Here is a 21,138-nt window from a genome sequence, read left to right on the forward strand (position 1 = left end):
AAATAGACAATCTGATTTAGTTCCATAAGTCTAGGAATTTTACTCTCCATTTACAAATTTATAACACTGCATCCTTTGTGTTATGATTACATTTATTTTCAAATAGCATTGTTTTCTCACATCAATGAATATTTAAGTGAAAAATGAAGTTTTAAAAGCTATATATGTCTGAAGTAATAACTGGCTTATAATTCATGCAGGTATTTTATTCAATGCAGGTTGTACTTGAAGTGATTATTTGGCTTATAGTGGATATTTTCCTCAATCCATATGAGTAGACCTCCACTGGGCAAGTTTGCATGCAAGATTTTGCTTTCCACATTCATCGTTCATAAGTCAAGGAGCAAATAAATATACAACTCAAAGTTGGTCTCTCATAGACTTTGTTCAAGAATTTTAAAAGATGGAAAAGAGAAACAAAATCTAGGAGTACTTGAATCTAAAACTTCTTATTGAGAGACCTCTTGAGAAGAGATCCATTATCTCCCTATGACCCAGCAATAGCATTGCTAGGAATTTACCCAAGGGATACAGGAGTGCTGATGCATAGGGGCACTTGTACCCCAATGTTTATAGCAGCACTTTCAACAATAGCCAAATTATGGAAAAAGCCTAAATGTCCATCAACTGATGAATGGATAAAGAAGATGTGGTTTATATGGAATACTACTTGGCAATGAGAAAGAGTGAAATCTGGCCATTTGTAGCAATGTGGATGGAACTGGAGAATATTATGCTAAGTAAAATAAGTCAAGCAGAGAAAGACAGATACCATATGGTTTCACTCATATGTGGATCCTGAGAAACTTAACAGAAGACCAGAGGGGAGGTGAAGGGGGGAAAGAAAAGAGTTACAGAGAAGGAAGGAGGCAAACCATAAGAGACTCTTAAATACTGAGAACAAACTGAGGCTTGATGGGGGTGGGGGAGAGGGGAAAGTGGGTGATGGGCATTGAGGAGGGCATCTGTTGGGATGAGCACTGGGTGTTGTATGGAAACCAATTTGACAATAAATTTAATTCTATATATATAGAAAAGATCCATAAATATTCTTGCTGCCCAGAATCTTCCCTACTACCTGCCCTTTAGAAGGCTTAGCTTTCAAAAGTTCCTTTGATCTTGCAAACTACCTCATTTTTACTCCCAAAGTAACATTTTATGCTTAAAATATCCAGACTTAGTTTTGCTGTTTACAACTAAAATAACTTTGGTCAATACACAAATCTAAAGGGAGTTGCTAGATAATATCTATAAGGAAAAAACTAATGAGAAAAAACTGCTATATGAATATGAAGTAAGCTACAAATAATAATAATAGATAAAGTGATTTTGTATGAATAATATAGTACCTACTTATTGTACAAAATTCAAAATAAGAATATATGTAAATTCCTGGAGAAGATGAAGTAAAATAGCATGGTCTTTCATCTTAAACAGAGATAGCTTCTGACCTGAGCCCTGGTTTTTCCTATGTCTGTGACTACTGGAAAATTATTTAAATTATCTTTATCCTCATCATTAAAATACAGACAATAATTAACTCCTAATGTCACTTGTAGGATTGAATAATCTGATTCACATGCAATAGCTATTGTAATGCCTGTTCACATAAAAGGTACTAAAAAATGTGTGTTTTGACCCTCCTCCACAATAACTATTTGTACATTTTGGGGTGTGTAGAGATCCAAGAAATAGTGCTATTCTTCCCTCCTCAGATGCATAACTAAATGGAAAAATAAAACAAAAAATATATGGTTAGTGGAGGTCAAATATCTACTTCAATGGAGATAATAGAGAAGGAATTCTATCTATGGGATAAGTGGCTTTCCAAGTGCTGAATTTCAGAGTCAAACAGCTTTCTGTTGACTTACAGGGCCAGCTACAGATCTACAGGCCTGGGCTGCAAAGACAGGACTAAGCTAATGATATGCCAACAGCAAAGAGACCTCTCTCCAGAATAAGTGAGAAAAATAGGGGCCAAACTACTCATGCCTGGTTTTTTTTTCCCCTTTCAATCTCACCAATAAAAGTAGTTGAAGAGTGAGTATATAACAGATTAAAACATGGTCGGAAATACCAAGAATGGAGAAAATAATTTTATACATAAAAGCAAGTCTTAGAGTTATTTGGATAGCATTTGTATACTATACTATAATTTTAAAAATACCTAATTGATGTGTTTTAATACGCTAGTGGAACTATGTGTAGCTGCAGCAGTACTGGAAAAACTAACAGGAACAAGAACAATTTATAAATGAAGACTAGAATTCAGGTGCCAGGAAAAAAAAAAAGGTAATGTTAAGAAGAAACTATTAGAGGAAGGGAAAGCATGATGGGTTGTCAAAAGTCTGAAAAATAATAAAGAGCAATATGTTTTAAAGAAAATCAAATGAAGGAACAGATATGAAATGATAGTAACAGAAATTTTTAAAAACATGAACATTTTTGGGGCGAGTGGGTGGCTGGGTTGGTTAAGCTTCTAACTTTGGCTCAGGTCTCAGAGTTTGAGCCCCATCTCGGGCTCTGTGCTGTCAGTACAGAGTCCATTTTGGGTCCTCTGTCCCTCTCTCTCTCTGCCCTTCCCCTGCAGGTTCTCTTTCTCTCCCTCAAAATAAATAAAGTTAAAATAAAATAAAATAATCAATCAATCAATCAATCGTGAACATTTTCAACCAGAACACTTTAAAATTTTCTGTTAAAGCATGGATTCATCCATAAAATTGACTTATTGGAATAACACGTATAGAAATATCAGTGAGCATCAAAAATAAAGACCATAATTAACAGTTACTTATACACACAAATATGTGTGTGTGTTACTGTGTATTCTATTAACTCTTTTCTTTCTACTTTTGAATATTTTTAAAGCATATTTTTCTTCTTGAATGTATGTGCTGTAGTCAGAATGAGGGCCTCTCAAAGATGTCCACAGAACCTGTGAATATGGAGTAAATGTGACAAAATGGAATTTGAAAATGATTAGGGTAATGAGCCTTGAGGCAGTGAGATGATCCTATATTATCTACATTGGCCCAATCTAACCTTAGGCACTCCTAAAAATGTTCAGAACTTTCTCAGCCTTGAACATTAGGAAAGATGAAATGAAAGGACAGAACAGAGAGATGCAGAGCAGGAGAAAGAATCAGCCTGCAGTTGCTGGCTTTGAAGATTGAGGCAATGGCTGTAAGAATAGGTATGTGGTGGCAGAAGGAAGCTGAAAATCTCCCTGACCAACAGCTTGCAGGGAAGTGTGGACTTTAGTCCTACAACGAGTGACACCAAAATCTTCAACGATCAAAATAAGCTTGGAAATAAGTTGATGCTAACAGACTCCAGAAAAGAACACAGCCTTGCGCATAGCTTAATCTCACGTTGGTAATTCTTGGAGCTGGAAGTCAGCTGAATGAACTCACACTTCTAAGTTACAGAACTGTGAGATATTAAGTTTATCATGTTTTAAGTTTCTAAGCTGTAGCAATTTGTTACAGCAGACAAATGCAATATTAATCAGCTGTTTGCAGTATTTTTATATTTGTTGTTCTCTCAATGCTTTTGGCTTTATTATTCATGAAATAGGAGTCATGTTACAGGTGGAGATGAAGAGATGGGCTTTCGATTTTAAAAAGGGACACTTGGAAAAAAAATGTGAGAGATAAATGAGCTATCCAACATGGATGCTATAGAGAACAGAAGAATTTCAGGTTTGTGTTTAGATTAAAGGAGGAAAAGATGATATCTGGAAAGTCCTTGCCACAATAGAATAATGAAAATCCAATGCTGTGCTATAGGGTTGTCCTATATTCGGTGGTCAGTGGAAGAAAATAAAGTATAGTCATTGTGGTTGTATGTAATGTGGTGGAGTCAAAAAAATTCAGACAGTGAGATCTGTATTTACATAAGATTGGTCTCATATAAATAAGGGTTCTTAAATTTTCCTAACAAAACATTAAACCAGGTAAAGCATTAAACTGGTAAAAAAAAAAGTGCAACCAAAGAAGCAATTTTAATAAATGTGATTGAAGGATGTCCTAAAGTCAAGAATTGACCATTACTATAAAGGAGGAACTAAAAATACATGTTGCCAGTTAAACCTAAAGATGGTGAGTTGATAATATATTGAAATAAGAGGACAAAAGTAATAGGAAGAACAACATCAGGGTCCTAACTCAGATGATATAAGGGACGGTAATGCTACACCTGTGATACTGAACATAGAGAGAATGCTACCTAGATCCTTTTGGGTTTAGTACTATTGAGAAAAAAGAGCAGTATTACTGTACCAGCACAAAGAGAAAGTAGCAATTTGAATTACTTTGCATAAAACAATTAAGTTCAAAAAGTTTCTTTATTCTACTTAACTATTTCACAGGGTATCTTATGCCCTTCCTTTTAGGTAATTACTTTATAATTATATTTTATATATTTTTGTGTATAGCTTTATTGTTCAACATCCCATAAGTGCCTATCGATGTACCAGGAAAAGAACAAATTCTACTGGGAAAGATGAATGGCAAACACATTTTCCTTGATGTTTTGATGAGGTATTGTTCTTGTCTTTTAGAAAGGTCTGAAAACTAAGGACAAGTTACTTTTAAAGTATTTGAATTTTTGAGAACCAGATGGTACCCAAAAAAGGCATGATTGAATATACGCATAAATTTCTTAATTTCTTCTTGAATTTAAACTTCGGGTATCGTACCCACACATTCTCATCTCTAGTGGAATATGGCAATGAAAACAAAGAAAAAAGGTAAGAAAATTAAAATATTTTGTAATACAATTGAAATTGTCTTTGTCCTATTGTCACCTTAGGATGGTGAACATGGCACTCTCTAAGGCACCAGTTACCATGTACTGTCCATCATGTGGGCTGAGGGTGGAGCCAGGCTTGCCTTCCTAGAGAGTCTTGATGAATGAGTTGCCAACTAAGGTCAACAACAACTCATTTACAGCTCCAAATAGTAACTCTGAAGTAGAACTAACTGAACTTGAAGCTAGATCTTTTATACACAGGTTTTTGTCTATTCATAGCTGATGTCTAAATATTCCCGATCATAACAACTGGTCTCATACTCCATTCCATCCATCGATATTTGTGTGTGTTGGAGAAAAAGACACGTTCAGCGTAGATGTTCCCTATCAGTGATGCTCTCCTAATAGGAAAACATCGTATTTCTCAGTATTTGATTGTTACCACTTTTCCCAGGTTATTTATGAGATGAAAGTCATAGATTGTCAGAGATTATAATAATGATTTGACCATGATTTACTATTTATTATTACAAAGTCATATGATACAAATTTAGAGGCTGGGAAATCACCTGCTTTCAGAAGCCCTCCAGTACATTTTTTTTTTCTCACTCTTAACTAACTCCATTTCTGGAGAAATGGAGACACTGCCAACCCAGAGGGTTAGTTAGTCAACTTTGGACATAGGATTTGGCTCTTGGTAAGATGAAGTAAAACCAACTAAGCCCTTGAAAACTTTTTCCTACTTTGCCTCATTTGGAGTACTTAGAATTGCTCCCCAAATTTTGGTTTTCTTTTTTTGTTGTTGTTGTTTGCTGTTTGTTTGTTTGTTTGCTTGTTTGTTTGTTTCAGGTGTTACAAACAACTGAAAGCCAAAGCTAGAGTGTAGGTACATGCAAAAAGACCCTGTTGGGGGCCTTATCTATTTCTTCCCTGTGCTCTTGATGGCTCATTATACAGAAAATGTCCTCCTTTCACACACAGTAGCAATTTAGAAAAAATCTGAACTCCAGATTTTAATTAACAACATACAAATACTCAACTGTCTTAAGTAGATTCTAACACTCTAATTTTGTGGAATGAAGGGGGTATAGGGCCATGAAACATTCTTGTCAAAACCTTATTCCCTAGGTCAATGGAATGCATCAAAATGGGTGAAAGATATTTCAACATATCTTCCAGATCATGTGTTCCATCCCAGAAGTTGCAAATTCATTTAAATGTTAGCATTGTACAAATGTGTAAACATTGGAATGCTAAAGTCCTATCCTTTTAAATAGACTCATTCTGAAGAAATTCCCAAAATTAAATTTATGTGATGCTCTAAAAATCATGTCATTCTTGACTTTCAAGTTAATAAACCCAAAGTTAATTTTATACTTGCATACACATATATTAGTATTAAAGTCCCAGTATAACAGCCAACCACATTTATTATGTACTTAATTTACTTACTAAATCAATGTAAAATTTCAACATTACCACACTGTGTTTGGTAGAAAAAAAAAAATCTACGGACATCACTTTAAAGTAGTTTATGAATAAAATCCCCCTTTAAGACCACATCAATTAAATGTAAGTAATTACAAAAACATAACATGAAACTTTAAAGAAACATATTAAAAATATGTCATGTGAATGATGGTATTTTTGTCTTCACATTTAACGTAAAGCAAAATACGTGTAGGGAGTCTGGCTCTAAGCGTAAATCTTATGTGGGATCTTTCAGGTCCAACCATAGCCAATTACAAGGCTTTGCCTAGAAGGTTTCATGGAGGGAAGCTGCTCTCCCACACCAGACTGTGCATGGCCAGTGCATTACAATTTTTCTGGAGGGGGTTACAGTCAAAATTTCAGCCCCGGATTACCAAGCCCCCCCCCCCCCCCCGGCCCCGGCCAGAGCTCCTATGCATGTGTGCAGCCTAGCATGCACAGGTGGCTCCATGAGTTCTCCTTATTAGAGACAATGGCTAAGACTCTTTTCACCATTTCTATTTAATACTTTTCTACCCATAACCCTTCCTCTTCTCCCTATCACATGGGCCTTCAGGTCCATAGAAAGGCAAGAGTGCCATTAGTTCATGGTTCTTCAGCCATCAGGCAGTACCTCTGTTTTGGATGTTCTCTGACCCTCACATATACAATTATACTACAAATATCTATTTCACTATTAAAGCACTTAGGAAGTATACCTCCACTGGTAGATCTTTATGTTCTATAGGCTTTATCTGAGATCTGCAGTTAGACCTCTTTTGGATATTTTACATGTGCCCATTTCTCACAGCAACCCTAGGAGTTCACATATTGCTATCAGCATTTTGGAAATGAGTCAATTGTCAAAAATTGTAAACCACTTGCCTAAATCTACACAAGTAGTAAATGAAGGAATCATTTTTTAAACACAAGTATGTGCTCACAAAAGAAATATTCTTTTTTTTTAATTTTTTTAACATTTATTTATTTTTGAGACAGAGAGAGACAGAGCATGAACAGGGGAGGGTCAGAGAAAGGAGGACACAGAATCTGAAACAGGCTCCAGGCTCTGAGCTGTCAGCACAGAGCCCGACACGGAGCTCGAACTCACGGACCGTGAAATCATGACCTGAGCTGAAGTCGGCCGCTCAACCGACTGAGCCACCCAGTCGCCTCAAGAAATATTCTTTTTTCTCTTATTTCTTGTTTCATGTTCTTCTTTGTGTCTCATACAACAGCTATTACAATTAACTTCATATGGTGGGTAGCCGACAAAATTTAATTAAAAGGAAGTTATCACTTTTCATTACACAATTAAATCTTAATACTAGTAATATTTTCTAAACATCATTCTACTTTAAAAGGAAATTTGTGCTTACATATTTGAAAAAGATTTATTCCTAGTCCTCTGTGAATAGCAATTCCCCAAAGCCCAGGACCCAATTCATTGGGAAGGAAGTCCTCTTTTGTGAGAAATGTCATTTCCAGAGTATACAATTGGTGAGGAAATCCAGTTCAAACCTGTCAAGACTAGCTGCAGATGTGAGGAGTAGGTGGGAAAATTATGCTTGAAAAATAGCAGTAGGCTGATGAAACCCTGAGTGAAGGAGAGGGACAGAGCTCTGCAGTGTCAACACCTTGGCCATTACCTGATGCAGCCTCAGAATTCGGGGTATTTTCCAGCTACTTGGTTTCAGAGTATGATACAATTTTTCACCCATATGGTTTAATCCTTTGAAAAAGAGAACATAAATGTTTAGATGGCAAATAGGTCAACTCACACAACTAACCTGCTATACTGACTGTGGTTGTGTAAATAAATCAGGAAGACATTCATGTGATTTACCACTGCCTGCTTTTTCTGTGCATGATAAAAACAAGAAACAAGTATTGATTTTACTGAGAATAAAATCAATCAAAGCAAAACCAATGGCTTAATTTCAACTGCAAATCCTCAATCACCTTATTATCAACACTTCTATTTAAAGTCACAAAGCAGATCAAAATTCTACAATGTATAGTGAATACTCCTTTAAAATATAAATTCATATTTTTAAAAATAAAGGAAAATAAAATTTACTGTTGTGTTCTTTCATTTCCCATCAGCCACATAATTTAGATTTTTATAGTGTATCATGTCTAGGTGTCTCATTCTCCACTCTGACAAAGAAGAAAGCGAAAGCATCTTTACCTTTTTATATAATGCTTTGAATCATAGCATTGATTGTATGGACTTATTCCTACGACTGTTAATTGAAAATGAACCTGCTGTGGGTTGATCTTTTACAATGAATTTGAATTCAGCATATGCATTTAAGAATCATCATTTATAATGTATTATTTACAATGTACATTGTAAAATGTATTTATGAAAAGGATAATGGAAATGTTAAGTTTACTAATCTTTAGGTATAGACATTAGTAGTTTGATTCAGTCTAGTAGGTTTTCCACATACAGAATCTTAAAAATAGTTCATGGGGCAACTAAATTACCCAGAATCTGGTGCTTCCTAGCTCATTTTTAAAAATCTGCATATTTTTCCATGTATTTTGATAGAAAATTGCTCCAGTTGGAACAATTGTGACACTTATCAGTATTAATGTTGGTAATTCATTATTATGTGTGTACAAAGGGTTCACTGAGATAGAAAAATAAAAAAGAATATGATCAATAAAAAGGTACAATTTGATTTTAAAAGGCTAGTCCATGAGATTTTCAATGAAAGTGTATGAATATATTAAAGCATTATATTTTTTGTTCGAATTTCACATAACACTGGGGAAATAGGGTTCAGAAAATATAAATTATTTACTTCCAGGGGAAAGTAAAAAGTATCTTATGATATATAGAGAGGCTATAATTTTTATGCTATGAGAGTCATGGGTATTTTTTAAACTTGTTACAATATATCAAAGTCTACCTGCATTACATTGATATTTTTGCTGTAAATTTAACTGTGAAATTAATGCATTTGCATAGTAAAATGCTAAATCTTTTGATAGATACTCAAAAATTTTTCTCCAAAACTTCTGTGCCTAGTTATGCTTTGAGCACCAGAGTGTAAGAGTTCTGAATATAGATGTTAAGTAAAACACATTTCCTAATATTAAAAACAGTATTTAATGCAATTTTATTACCAGATCATTGTCTATTGAGACTTCCAATTTACCTATACTCCTTCATCATAATTTTTTCCTTCCAAATCATAAAAAATTAATATGTCAGTGCAAGAAGAGAGGACTGTAAATGGAGTAAGTCATGATTTGTAAGGAAGCCCACACAGAAAGGATTTTGTTCTGCTATAAGCCAACGTCTGAGGCAGGAATAGAAGGAAGAAACTAAAGTAAAATTAGTACTCTATTGTCAGGAAGAGGTGAGCTCTCAGAAGGCATTTCATCCTAGGGACACCTGGGTGGCTCAGTAGGTTAAGCTTCCGACTGTGGCAAAGCTTCCAACTTCAGCTCAGATCATGATCTCCTGGTTCCTGAATTTGAGCCCCGGTTGGGTTCTGTGCTGACAGCTCAGAAGCTGGAGACTGCCTCAGAATCTTTTTCTCTCCTCTGCCTCTCTCTTTCTCTCTCTCTTTCTCAAAAATAAACATTTTTTTAAAAAAGGCATTTCACCCTATTGGAGTAGTGTAGCACCTAACCATTTGGAAGCCTTGTGTAAAATGACTGTCAGATACTCCTGATCCCAGAGAAATGGCAGTGTTTCTACAAGGTCAGCAAAGATAATGGATCTCTAATGCAGAGATTTCAGAGCCCAGACACTCCTGAGTAACAAAACTAAGAAAGTAGATAATGGATATATTTCTCCTGGGTTGAAGACTTGAATTACTATTTGAAAATATTTTTCCTTGAAATAAGAGTCAAATTGCAAGGGAAAAGATAATAATAGCTCATAACTAAAATTATCAAAATATTATGGCAAAATCTAGAATCTGAGTGTTGGATTGAGGAGGAGAAAATAAAAGCATTATCTCTACAGTGTCATATTCTGGGAAAAGGAAGCATGGAACCATTTTATTCGTTGTAGGATATGTTGTAGGATAGAGTTGATACATTTACATATAGTGGAAACATATTAATTGATTATTGACATTGGGAATGTTTAAAAAAAACACTTGACAAATGGAAATCTTAAAGGACCGTCAAAAATAACTAGATTAAAAGTGAGGATGAATAAAAACAAATCAGGAAAGACAAGCAAAAGATAGAAGAGAATGTAACAAAGTAAAGCAATCTTTTTTTCATTTAAGTTCTAGTTAGTTAACATACAGTGCAATATTGGTTTCAGGAGTAGATTCAGTGATTCATCATTTACATACAACAGCTGCTGCTGATCACAGCAAGTGCACCCATCACCCATCTAGCTCATCTCCCACTCACCTCCCTCCATCAACCCTCAGTTTTTTCTCTATCGTTAAGAGTCTCTTGTGGTTTGTTTCTCTTTCTTCTCTTCCCCCTCCCTTCCCATATGTTCATCTCTTTTGTTTCTTAAATTCCACATATGAGTAATACATAATTTTAAAAATGAACTAAGATGGGGCACCTTGGTGGCTCAGTCAGTTAAGCGTCTGACTCTTGGTTTTGGCTCAGGTCATGATCCCAGGGTCACCAGATTTGAGCCCCATCTGGATGGGCACTGCACTGAATCTGGACCTGCTTAAGATTCTCTCCCTCTCCTTCTGTTCCTCCCCGCCCTGCACGTGTTCTTTCTCTCTCTCTTTCTCAAAAAAACAAAACAAAACAAAACAAAAAAACCTTGAACTAAGATAAGAGTAGTAAAATCATACAGACTAAATATAAATTAATTTGCATTTTAAAAACAAATATTAATATCGAGATAAATCAACTTTACTATGCATTATAAAAAGGAAAATCTTAAAACAAAGAACTAAATGCTGAAATGTTGATTTATGTCAGATAATAGACATTCAGGCAAATGCCTGAATAAAGGAGGAAACAAGAATGGCAATATTACTATCATATTCAGAATCTAACTGATTTACTAGAGAAAAATAATTGAAGAGACAATTTGAATAATGCAATAAACATACAGCAATCAATAGACAAGTTAATAAAGTTGCATCCTATAAATGGAAAATATATTTTACATGAAAAAAATAAATAAATAAATTATAAAGCATTCTAAAACTAGTGATACATCAAGTAGATCAAAAATAAGCACAGTGAGTGGGTAAATGATTAGAAACTCTGTAAGCACTTTACCATTGCATGATTAGTTATAAACCCAACATGAACATAAAGAAAATTATCACTTAATTAATAATTTAGTACATGATATAATATGTAGAATACAGAATATAATTAACATTTTCTGTGATTTTAGGTATATAACATAACTCTAGTTTTTGGAGGGTTTTTTTTTAATGTTTATTTATTTTTGAGAGAGAGAGAGAGCAGGGGAGGGGCAGAGAGAGAGGGAGACACAGATCCAAAGCAGGCTCCAGGCTCTGAGCTGTCAGCAGAGAGCCCAACGCTGGGCTCAAACTCAGGAACTGTGAGCCGAAGTTATAAGCCCAACCGACTGAGCCACTCAGGCGCCCCAACATAACTCTGGATTTGATGTGTGGTATTAGAGGTTGTGCTAATCAAATAATATATTATTTGCCTGCTCTTGCTTATTTCTCCAAAGACTGTTATTTTGGAAAGACTGTTGAACTGAGAGGCAAATCCTAAACTTTACATTAAGATTTAGCTGCTTTGACAATTTCAACTAGTATCTCTGAATGTCAGTGTACTTATCTTCTTCGTTTGCTTTTAATGTGGCACTCTTAAAAGTCAGAGACATCTCTGACCTCTAGATTACAATCAAAATATGTTTGTATTACTATTATCAACGGTGTTAATAAAAGACTGACTACCACGTAGTTGCAAATGGAAGGTATCATGCTAAGTGAAATTAGTCAGTCAGAGAAAGACAAAAACCATATGACTTCACTCATATGAGGACTTTAAGAGACAAAACAGATGAACATAAGGGAAGGGAAACAAAAATAATATAAAAACAGGGAGGGGGACAAAACAGAAGAGAGTCATAAATATGGAGAACAAAGTGAGGGTTGCTGGAGAGGTGGTGGGAGGGGAGATGGGCTAAATGGGTAAGGGGCATTAAGGAATCTACTCCTGAAGTCATTGTTGCACTATATGCTAACTAATTTGGATGTAAATTTAAAAAATTTTGTTTTAAATTTTTAAAAAATTTAAAAAAAGACTGACTACCAAAAAAAAGCACAGATATCGAATATCTGCCGAATATAATTAATAAATCCAAGATATGCTATATTTCATCTAATTCAAAATTTTTTTATTATAACCATTATTTTATATATTATCAAGGAAGAAAAGAATTATGCCAATTAACTTACACAATGTTCTGTTATCATTTAAAATGTTTTATCCTGGGGCGCCTGGGTGGCTCAGTCGGTTAAGCGTCCGACTTCAGCTCACATCACGATCTCATGGTCCGTGAGTTCGAGCCCCACGTCGGGCTCTGGGCTGATGATGGCCCAGAGCCTGGAGCCTGCTTCCGATTCTGTGTCTCCCTCTCTCTCTGACCCTCCCCCGTTCATGCTCTGTCTCTCTCTGTCTCAAAAATAAATAAACGTTAAAAAAAAATAAAAATAAAAAATAAAATGTTTTATTCTATATGTATTGAAAAATGTATTTTAGTTTAGTATAGTTCTATTTCATAAATACCACTATGATGCATACATGAAGGTAAAATAGAATACAAATAAATAAGTCCCTTCTACCTTATTCCTACTTGTAGACTTTGACACTTCTATCTTCTAAAATTTTGCACACTATTACTTATAATTTAGTCTGTTGTGTAACTTTTAATACATCTGAAATGAAAAAAAATTGTAGAAAAAAATAATGCCTCATCAAAGTTTATCAAATTAATGGACAGACCCTTACCCAACTGAATATATGACAATTAAATACTTTCCAACTATGAAGACCTGATAGCAATCGTTCTTTGGTTAATACAGTATCTGGAATTTTAGATCGACTGGTTCAATGGGAAATATTCTTTCTTTTTTTTCCTCTGGGAATTCTATGTAAATTACCTTTGTAAGCATAATTCTTTTTCCCCCATCTTACTCATAAACTTAACTAATAAGGTAAACACAGAGGCTAGATTAGAAAAGAAAAGCTTGAGACTAGTAAAAAATGGTGAACCAAAGGGTAACAATGTGTTCTTAATGACATAGCTTCTATTGATAGAAATATGACAACAGATTTAAATTCTTGAAAGAATAAATTGTTTAGTAGATGAATTTGTACAATAAAATTACCCATTTAAAATGTGCTTCAAATTTTATTCCTGCATATTATGTCTTTAATTTGCCTGCTTTTCCCCAGCTTGATTACTTGATTCTAGAATCATTTCTACTATTTAAATGCCACTCTTTTCCTGTCTTGTTTCCTTGATTAAAACCCAGTCGGGTGTTTTCCCTTCTGTCTGATGACTACATTAGTAATCAGAACAAAACCAAAAAAGTTCTGAATGAAATTATTCCCAAGCTTTCACAGTACTTTAAAATATGTATGAAGACTAAGTATCTTATCGAAAGAATTTCCATTGTTTCACGAATATTTTACTTTTCTTCTCTGGTCCATAACCACTGGCATATTTTTATTTGCATTTAACTTATTTTCCATATTTTTAATCTATTGCATGATATTATTGTATATAGCAAAAAGTAAAAACATCAGCAGAAAAAATAATAGAAAACACTGAAATCAATCTCTAAAATGGAATGTAGTAAGTTACAGGTAAAGATACAGTTTTTTCTTTAACTCAGTTTAATGGAGATCAGTATAAGTGCATTTTGAAAAATTTAGTAAATTACTGATGTTACACACTATTGTCATTAATTTTTAATTAAATATAAATTAACTAAGTTGAATATGGAAAGAACAAAATTCCTGTCCTTTTTTTCTTCCATTCGTACTACAAGGTCAGAATGGTTCATCACCTGATTGGTATTCCAGTTATCAAGAAGGAGTTCAAGTGATGGAAAAGACCTACTTCTTCCACATAAGAGTACAAACCAGAATTCACATGTCACATCGAACCAATATTCCATTTGCCATCACTAGTCACATGGCCACACTGGGCTTAAGGGAAGGCTATGAAATGGTCGGTATGTAAACAATGCAGAACGAACACAGGGCAACAACTGGCCCTATCAGTCACCCCAACTTACTTAGAGCGTGTGTTGATGACCATTACTTTTTTAAATAATTTATAAGAGTAATATATTCTTTCACCTATCTGTTTCTTAAGAACTTTTATTGTTTTAGTTTTAAATCTTTAGGGAGAGGTCACAATTTTAAAGTACCCTGTAATTCATGCAAGAAGGCACATATGAATATGATATATTATTCCATAAATTAGAAAGAAGGTCTTAATTATTGCTTAAATACACCATTAATTCCATTTTCCACTTTTCTGCTTTCTTTGACTTTCTTAATTAGATTGGACAAGACTCTTCACAGTTCAAAATACACCGTTCTTTTTGGAATTTTTTTTTCTTCTGGAATGAAATAATACTTAAAAATTTAGAACTACTTAATATGGCATTTCTTTGCTTTAATTTAAAGGAAATTTTGCATGCTCTGCTCATTTTTTAGTGATAAAAGATAATTAAGCAGTATTAGCTTCAGTTTATTGGCCAAGAATAAGTAACGTTTCATTACATAGTCACTTTTGCACAGTACTAGGACTCTTTAAGTATTAAACAAGAGAAAATGACATTTGAATTAGAGTTAAACATCCAGATAAATTGTTTTATATTGCCACAGTCTTAATATCAAATCTGTAAATATCTCTATATGCATACATACAAATGTATAGATACGACAGAATATACATACATGTGTATGTTTTATGTGTGCATACACACACACACACACACACACACACACACAAATCCAGCAAGAATCTTGGGCACAAAGTCGATTTAATATTCGTTAAAAACAGGGGTGTCTGGGTGGCTCAGACGGTTAAGCGTCTGACTCTTGATTTCAGCTCAACTCATGATATCATGGTTTGTGAGTTTGAGCCCCTCATTGGGCTCTGGCCTGACAGTGTGGAGTCTGCTTGGGATTCTCTCTCTCCTCTCTCCCTCTCTCCCGGCTCCTCCCCTGATTGCTCTCTCTCTTTCTCAAAACAAAAAATAAAATTAAAAAAATATCCATCAACAAACAACACTGGAAGTCTCAGCAAAAAAAATAATTGAGACAGGTTATTTTAGAAAAAGAGTTTATTACATTCAATGTAATGAATAAACTATACTTATTCTCATAGAAAGAAATAGAAGTTTTCATATTGAAATATGGATTAAAGATTGTGATTGTTTTCCTCTAATGCAACCCATATTCCTCCAAAACTGTAACACAAGAAGAAAGTTGTGAAAACTCTGTATAGGAAGACCTATTTTCTACAGCCCACTTCATATGGAAAGCAACAAGGAAAGTCTCTTGGAGAGCAGAACCAGGGCTTAGAGCAGTGGGGCAGTTCCTTCCAGAGTGTTTATGCATCCAAAATCTCAAAAATGTTGCTGATGGAGAGATGGCTATACATCATACAGACATATAGAACAGGATGCAGGAACTGGATAACTTCAGGTTTGTGTTGTTGAGAACTGGCTGAGTATATTATTTGAATAATAAGAATAATGAGCATAGATGTTTGGGTAACTAGAGGGGCAGACTATAGCAGAGAATATAGTTGTATATTCAAACATGTATAATCAATACACTTTTTATTGAAAGAATCCAGTTTCATTTAAGGACGTAATACATACAGGAGAACAATATAGTTTGTCACATCAAATGTTTTGGATGATGATGGATCATTCTAGAGAAACTGCAGGTGAAACCTTACAACTATATTTATGTTTGATTTTACTGTAATGTGCTGTACCATTGAATCTTACTGAGTTTTGTTTAAATTCAGTATATCTTAAGAATAGAATATTTCTTACCTTTTCCATTATTACTGATGCAAAATCACATATTCCTAAACTCAGAGGTTTTTGTTTTGTTTTGTTTTTCCTATGTTATCTGCTATCTTAGACTCATCATCTCCATTAGGCAAGACATAAAACAAATTGTGGTGTCATTACAATATTAACTAGCTAGAAACACTTTACTCCCTCTACTTCCCTCTTTGCCATCTCTCCCCTGAAATACTCAGACAATCACAACTGGCCATGTTAGAGAAATCAGGTATCAATCAACTATTTCCAGAAACATGAATAAATTACCGTTAATCAAAGATTGAATGGATTCATAATGCCAAACAGCAGGACTAAAGTGGAAAATGGGCTGGAAGTCATAGTATCACCTACTCATGCATAATATGCACTGTTTTCCCCTTTCCAGAGCAAATGTTAGGCAAAAAGTCAGTCCTACTGAACAAGTAAAATGAATAGCTCTTATTGTATGTATGTGAGGAAATGAAATATTGAAAAAGAAGGAAGTGGAAAAAAACCACAGGAGTGAGTCTTAGGTGATTGTGTGTATTATCACATTGGGAATAAAAGAAGATCTAATGAGCCAATGTTTTATTTTTTGTTTTTGTTATTTTTGCAGTTTGTTGTGGTTTTGGTTTTATGTGCCCATTTCATTGTGGTAAATATAACAGAGCGTTCCTCCTAGAAGCAAATTCCCATGCACATCTTCAATTCCAGGAAAAGCAAGATAAATAAAAATAAAATGTCCCTTCCATTAGAAGAGACTCACAAGATAAATTCTTAAAAGATTTACCTTGGGGTAAGCCTGATTAAGATGTATTCTAACCACAACTAAATGGATACTGAAGATGGGGAGAAGCATTCTTCTTCCCCCTCTACTAGGGAAACACCAGGAAAAAGTCTCATTTCCATATGTTCTTTAAAAATATCTTGCAGCATGGGGGCCTCAGGGTGGCAGTTCAATATCTGATTCTTGATTTTTTTTTTTTAATTTTTTTTTTTTAACCTTTATTTTTGAGACAGAGAGAGACAGAGCATGAATGGGGGAGGGTCAGAGAGAGGGAGATACAGAATCTGAAACAGGCTCCAGGCTCCGAGCTGTCAGCACAGAGCCCGACGCGGGGCTCGAACTCACGGACCGCGAGATCATGACCTGAGCCGAAGTCGGACGCTTAACCGACTGAGCCACCCAGGCGCCCCTGATTCTTGATTTTGACCCAGGTCTTGATCTCATGGTTCATGGGATCGAGGTAGCATGTCTGGCTCTGCATGGACGGCAGCAAGCCTTCTTGGGGTTCTCTTTCCCTCTCTCTCTGTCCCTACCCCATTCACACACTCTCTTTCTCTCTCTCAAAATAAATAAATAAACTTACAAAAATATTTTGCAGCATGAGAATAATAGGGAAGGTTTCAGAGAAAACTTCACTTTCAAAAGCGATTTACCACAACAGACAAAAGCAAACTTTACAAAGTGACTATTTTGGTGTTCTCAAAATCAGTCCATATTTTAAAATCTGTGGTATTCTTTTATAATTGTAAGGTATCTAAAAATATTCCCAGTAATATTTCATGTTCTCTGTTGTGTTGTATACATAAAATACTTATTAAAGAAATTCTTTTAAACTAATTTTCAAAAATGAAAAAAGAATTAGTAGCTTGATAAGCAAATAAAATAGGTATTTCTTTCACAATTAAGTAATGTTTCATTTTATTATTTTGCCCTTTGTCATACAAAAAGCAATTAAAACTGGATCAAAAGTGAAGGTGACATAGATGTCTATAATACCTACATGTATACTCTCGAGAAATGACAAATAAGGTGTTATGAGAAAAAAACTAATAAATCAAAAATAATGAAAAAAAGCAATGAAAGATGCATCAGCAGATCCAGAATGTATTCAAAAACAGGAAGTACTGGGATGAAATTTACAAAGAAAAAAACTAAAATCAAAAACAAAATAAACCTGAAAATATATGTATGTATATATTACATATGTATATATATACACATACACACACACACACATACACTGGATACACACACACACCTGCATGCACATACATATACTGGAAAGAATTTGATAATATGATGAAATTTTATAAAAATGGATTGCTATGGGTCTTACATTTTATAAAATTGCCAAAAATGCCATATATTTGTCCCAAGTAAAATCTCAACAAATTCCAAAAAGCAAAATTTCTCCATTTACACTGATTACAAAGCATATATTCAGTAATTTTAAAAAGTACATTTGAAAATAAAATATGCTCAATTGGAAAATTAACAGATAATCCTTCTTAATAAGTTTAGGGTTAACATAAAACTGAAATTAGAATTAGAATAACTTTAAGGTGAGCTTTGATATAAGCAATCCATCATATAAAAATGCAAATTTTATTGACTAAGGGACACTCGGGAAAAAAATGTGATTTTATATTAAAAAACTCTATGAAGAAGAGCTAGCAAATATTAATTTCAAAACTATTATAAAAGTAGTAAAACAAGCTAACAAATGACTTAAAGGAAGACAAGCTAAAATGGACAGCACAGTTCATAGTTAAGAAATAAAACAGTGAAGCAGTAAGTAATAATAAATATACGGGTCAATGACACTGATACATTTTTTGGAAAATAAAAAAAAAAAGAGATAAACATCTGGTGAGTCAAGATAAAAGAGAAAAACCTTAAGGTAACAATATAAAATGTGTGGGGTAGGCTTTGAAAAATAAAAAGTGTAGGTAATTGTAAACTTACAATTTTAAAATTATTTCACAATGGATAGTTTTTTATACTTTAAAATGAAGAACATTGTCATAAATGTGGTAGAAAGTATGATCAAACCAGTAAAAATATTAAAAATCAATTTGGTAATCAAAAAGTTACTTGTAAAAGGTACCCATCCCAGAACGTAATATGGGCAAATCCTATAAAATCTCCAGGAAAAAAACAACATATATATAAATATTTAATACAAATAAAAATATTAATAGCTTCTCAAATAATTCTACATGCATAAATTGGTCACCAAATCTAAAAAAGAAACAGGAAAAGTTTTTTAAAACATGGAAGTGGACATTTTAAATTGCATACTAAGATATTAATATAACAAGTCTGGATTAATCAAGTCCAAATAAGATTTATCACAGGCATGGGGCACCTGGGTGGCTCAATTGGTCAGGCGTCCAACTCTTGATATCAGCTCAGGTCATGATGTTGCAGTTTGTGAGACTGAGCCCTGTGTCAGCTCTGCACTGACAGTGTGGAGACTGCTTGGGATTCTGTCTCTCCTACTCTTGCTCTGCCCCTCCCTTGCTTGTGCTCTCCCTCACTCTCCTCTCTCTACAATAAATAAATCAAAACAAAAATGCTTTGACACTGAAAGCCTCAAAACCTGAATTAATGCCACTGAACTAACAGATTGGAGAAAATAGAACACATACATTCAGGCAATGTATTTGATTGTCTTTAATATACATTCAACTGGGAGAAAAAACACAGTATTCATCAGATTTATAACATAATGAAAGCAAAGTTTTTTATAAGCACTCCTTCCTGATGCACATTGAAGAGAATGATGTCTTCTACCACCACTACCATTAAATGAGTTCCTGGCTAACCTAAACAAAATAATGTAAAGGAATAGATTGTCAGGTCGAGGGGCGGGGGGAGAAAGAAGGGGAAATTTGGATCCAGACAAGGACAGAAGAAAGATCGTGTGAAGACACAGGGAGAAAATGGTCATCAACAAGCCAACAAGAGATGCCTCAGAAAAAATCAAGCCTGCTGACACCTTGATCTCAGACTTCTAACTTTCAGAACTGAGAAATCACATTGTGTCCTTTAGTCCACCCAGTCTGTGGTACTCTGTAATGACAGCCCTAGCAGACAAATGCAAGTCACTTCTGAAACTCATTTGTTGAGTCCATATTTAGTCAGGAAAGAGCCCATCTTTCCAACCAACTGCTTAACAAATGCCAACATTAACACTGCACTGCCATCTGCTCTTGAATAAAGAGGGACATTTCTGTACCCTGCAGGCTGTATAAGAGATGAAGCATGGCATGGCAAAAGCAAGAGAAAGATTCATCTTCCAAGAATGTTTCACAGTCTATCCTTAGAGCCATATGGTGCTCCAAAACAAAAAGTATTCATGGAAGCTTACGGCTTTTCTCCAATATGCAGTGACTAAATTCCTCCTCGCTCAACTTATACCTGTATAATTTTATGAAGATATTCTTCAAAGTTATAGGTATGTTGGAAGAACCCTTTTCTGCATTCTAATGATGATAGGGGATTTGTATGAATTAAATATTTTGGATTAAATCTCGATGATGATTTGGGAGGCAGGATGTGTCATAATTGGGTCTTCTTCTCACACGTCCTGGAGATATAAACTACCTTTTAACTAAAAACTATTTAGCTAAATATTCTGTGCCTTGATATTATAAGAAAGATATGGAGTATTACAAGGAACGTTATATGAGTTGTAATAAAGAGACTGACCATTTTTGATGACTGCTGAGTCGTTCCTAAGCCTCACCCTCCCTTTCCCCTTTGATCCTACAGGACAGGCTGGTAAAGCTCTCATGTGCCTCATCTTTTCCGAGGAACTTTTCTCCAGTCCTACTTCCTGGCCACTGTAAGGACCCAAACACAGTCCCTCAGTTTTGCTCAAACCAGCCTGGATCTGCTTGTGCCCTCCCAGTTCTCCCTGAAGCCTCTTGTGTAAGTAATGACATACTTTTTATTACATTCTCTTGGTGTGTGGAGTATCATAAACCTGGACATAAAACCGCATTTTAGATGGGACCCATCCTATTTCTGCAGTGTAACTCAAAACACTATGAAACTCATTTTTAAATTTTCAATATATGAACTGAGTAGGAGCCAACTCTTTTCATC

The 21,138-nt window shown here is 34.6% G+C and overlaps 1 long non-coding RNA gene across 3 annotated transcripts in view; it reads right to left on the reverse strand.

Annotated features, from left to right (window-relative positions):
* Positions 1-21,138, reverse strand: part of LOC132669585 (uncharacterized) — an 81,888-nt gene that overhangs the window by 45,338 nt on the left and 15,412 nt on the right. Inside the window, exon 6 of one of the 3 annotated variants that reach the window (XR_013555897.1) lies at positions 7,754-7,954. The exons of the other annotated variants lie outside the window; for them this stretch is intronic. This is a non-coding gene — a long non-coding RNA (uncharacterized LOC132669585). Of the gene's footprint in view, positions 1-7,753; positions 7,955-21,138 lie in introns of those variants that run through there. 3 annotated transcript variants of the gene reach the window in all.

This window comes from Panthera onca, chromosome B3 (genome assembly GCF_046562875.1).
Source record: "Panthera onca isolate mPanOnc1 chromosome B3, mPanOnc1 haplotype 2, whole genome shotgun sequence".
Lineage (NCBI taxonomy): Eukaryota > Metazoa > Chordata > Mammalia > Carnivora > Felidae > Panthera > Panthera onca.